Raw genomic sequence first — 3715 nt, 5'->3', positions numbered from 1 at the left:
CACACTCCCTCCCCCCCCCCCCCCCCCCCCCCCGCCCTCCAACAGGATTTTAAAATTTTATTTATTTATTAGTTTTACTTTTTCCCTAGCCCGCAGACAAGGGATGCAATGCTTGGAAATACAAACCAGTAACTAGCCACAAACATGATTAGATTTCAGGCTGGACAGTGTTTCTTGTGACAGCCTCTCGCCTCTGTGAACTGGTTTCTAGTTAGGAAGAGATCTGTAGGTTCAGAGGGTCCTTCACCAGCACCGCCAAAAGCGCGGTGGCTGCAGCCCCCATAAACAGTGTCCCAGCTAACAGATGAGTGCAATTATACTTTCCCTTGTTGACAGCATGTATAACCATCTTCCTCCACCCAGAGCTGCGATCAAAAAAGCGGCGCGATGGTGTGCGCAGGCCTCGGACTCCAGTCAGCGGTCAGCATAAATCCTCCAGTCTGGGGTTTCACATCAAAGCTGATCTTGCGCAGCACGGCTACAACCGGAGCTGCGCATGCGGAACTGTAGGCAACAAATGTGTTTTGCAAACGACAGTTAGGAGATACATAAAAGGGTAAGTGAAACGTAGGTGCGTTAGTTCAGCAAATAATTACACTCAATCTGAAACAGCAGCTGTGGCTGTACCGTCCATTTCTAGATGCTAAACGGGTTTCAGACAGAAAACAATGAATTGTCCGTATCACTCTTGTACTAGTTGAAATTCAAGCCCCCCCTGCATCTGTTGCAAAATTAAGGATGCCCTTAATGATATCACATTAGCCCCTGTGCTGTAAACACTTCAATGTGTGCTTAGGTTATTCACTGTGTACACAGTTGACTGACTGGAATAGGACTGTTTATAGTTCATAAAATTAAGTTAATGACTACATCTGTGCAGAGCCGGGGCCTTCAGTTTTTAAAAGTGAAGTGAAGAAACAGAATAAAGTCCCTACATTCTCCAGCTTTGCGGTTAGCCTCCCGTCAGTTTTGGTTCCTAGTTCTCGAGTACTACATCAGATCTGGATGGTTTGGGTTTATAGATCAGCAGGGAGATGTTTAAGTCATTTAACACAATAATGGCTAATTGAAACATTTTATTTAAAAAAATAACGAGATGTTTTATACATATTAAAATCATATTAAAGCTGACTTGCCAGTCTCTCACAAGCACCACTACAGCTAGTTAAACCCCCCTAAGTTAGAGATAAAATAGCTTTTGTTAAATGCCAAACAATATAAATCAATGAAGAGATGAAGGATTCCTTTCCGTCAGTTTATTTCTTAAACACGCTTTTGATTCGTATGTGTATCTCGGTTTAAAATACGGGTACAGAAACATTAAAGTGCCCCTACAACGGGGATTAGGAACAGAATCTCTTCTCATTCCTATGGAAATTAATGGCCCTGGCACAGGAGGAGGGTCTGCAGCCTGGGCTCACCAAAAAGAAAATAACGCCAATCAAAAATACTTAAGAAAAAATGTTCTAAAAATGAACAACCAGGTGTCTGGAATCTCCTAAATGGCTTCTATTTTTAGAAGTTTCCTTTTGCAGTGCAGACTGCTGCAGATATTCCACCTGACAGGCCAACTCATCTGGCGCGGCTGAAACCTGCCATCATGGAAACATCAACTCCTGGGGACTGAGGCAAATCAGGCAAGCGTTACCTGTTGTGAGGAGCGTTAAGAACAGAAGGCAATTAAAGATATACATGTTCCCAGACACCAGACACTCAGAAACTGAGTATGATCTGCCACTGCAGCCTAGATTTTTTTTTTTTTTTTTTTTAAATTGTGCCATGAGGATTAGGATTTCTGTATGCTGTTATGTTCCTAAGAGTGTTTATCTGTTTTAATCTCCATAGCTTGGCTGAGATTCAATGGATCCTTAAAAATGTAACTTGTTGTGGGAGTCTTGCTCATAAATCAGTAGACAAGGTTAAAATATTTAACAGAAGTACCTGTGCTCAGGCCACATGTAGGAGGGACGCAGGCGACCGGGCAGGGGCTCGCTCTCCTCGTCTTCATCTGAGCGGGGAGCCCTGGCCCATGACAAAACCCGGGTGCCTCACGCCGATGTGCTAAATTTAAGGTTGAAAACAAGGTTTGGCTCTGAAGTAGCTGACACTGGTGGCAGTTGTGCCCCAGTTCAATGGGAGCGGGATCTGGCTTTAAGGGGACCTGGTTTTCACGAAAGATGGCACGAAGCTGGCGGCAATGGTTCGCAGGTGTATGTATGTGGGCTCATGGAGTATTGTTCATGCCATTTCCTACTGCAGGGAGCTCCCTAACTTCCCAGCGTACAAGGGTCCTGGCCAAAATCACCCCTTGGTGCTGTAAGCCAGCCCGCGTGAAGATCCTGCGCATCCTCTGTATGACTCCTCACACCATTTGCTTAGTGCATCCTACCCTGAAACCAACCCAGGTCAAGGAGGATCACAAGTAAAATCAAGCCTAATTTTCTCTCTGTAAACTTCCGAGGGGGGCTCAGGCAGGCGGGGATTACGTGCTCACCCCCCCCCAGCTCTGCCCACTCCAGCTTAGATCCTGCACCCTGCAGCGACCCTCCCTGGCTCACACTGCTGACTGTCTTCAGACACTAATGAACCCACTACATTGCGATACTTACTTCTACAGAAAATCCACCCCGTAGATTCATTTAGGTTGGGATGGAAGAGGGAAAGGGTAAATTTTTCTACAGTTGTCAACTTCTGTACCCCACTTCAGTTGGAATAAGCATGTTTTTCCTTACTACCATTCATGGGCCAGTCTAACTGAGAACGAAATAGGGAATTAGGAAGGTCATATTTTAATGAAATACTTTGAAAGAAGCAACGTTAACAGAAGTCAATCCGTACACAGAAATTTCCCCTTTCAAGGTGTGAGATTTTGAGAGATTAATTCCTTCATCATTCATACAAAGGGAACTAGCTGTATGAGGAAATTAATTACTCTCACGGTATACCCTGGGCCCATATGCAGGCTTTACTACCAACCTGAAAGTTGTAATGAACCTACAACACTGCAGGAACGGATTTCCTCTCCTTTCTGAGAGATGATTAACGAGAGCTATCGGGCTTTCTACAATCGGCCTTAAGAAAGACCACTGTTCTTACAATGTTGAAGAAAGTGCAATGGCTTCTGATTTCCAGTCTGACCCTACAGGCCTTTCTCAGGCAAGACCTGGACCGTGCTGTAGGTCTTTTATTCTCCTTGCACAAGTGGACGGGGATTCGCAGAAGGACTTAAGGCCCCGGACGCTGCAGCAGATAATTTGAATTCTGCCTGTTTGGGAAAACCTCGCTCACACTGAAGTCACCAGAAGGAGACATGCTATCCACTTCAGGCGAAATGAGAACCGATTTTTACATCGCCTACACTGCAATTCTTACATCTGATACGGCAAATTTCTATTCTGTCCAGAACAGAATTTCAAGCCCATATATGGCCATGACTGCTCAAGAAGTTTAAACAATTTTGCTTTCCATACGTGCCTTACGACACTCGCAAACTTTTGGACTCGAATACGAAACGCCACGAACCCACTGACAGTTATCTGCCCCAACTGCAGATGGATCGATTTAACGCGGCTCCGCCCCCTCCCCCGCCTTGCCCAACGGCTCTTCCCGCCCGCTCTCCTCAGCCGCCCGCCGGCCTCAGAGCGGCCGCCGCAGACCCCCGCTCGGCCGAGCCCCTCCGGCTTTCTCCGAAACCCACGCGGGGCGCCCCGCGGCC

The sequence above is a fragment of the Pygoscelis adeliae genome, unplaced genomic scaffold (assembly GCF_000699105.1).
Source record: "Pygoscelis adeliae isolate BGI_AS28 unplaced genomic scaffold, ASM69910v1 Scaffold349, whole genome shotgun sequence".
Lineage (NCBI taxonomy): Eukaryota > Metazoa > Chordata > Aves > Sphenisciformes > Spheniscidae > Pygoscelis > Pygoscelis adeliae.
The sequence above is the reverse complement of the archived record's forward strand: the minus strand, read 5'-3'. Positions refer to the sequence as shown.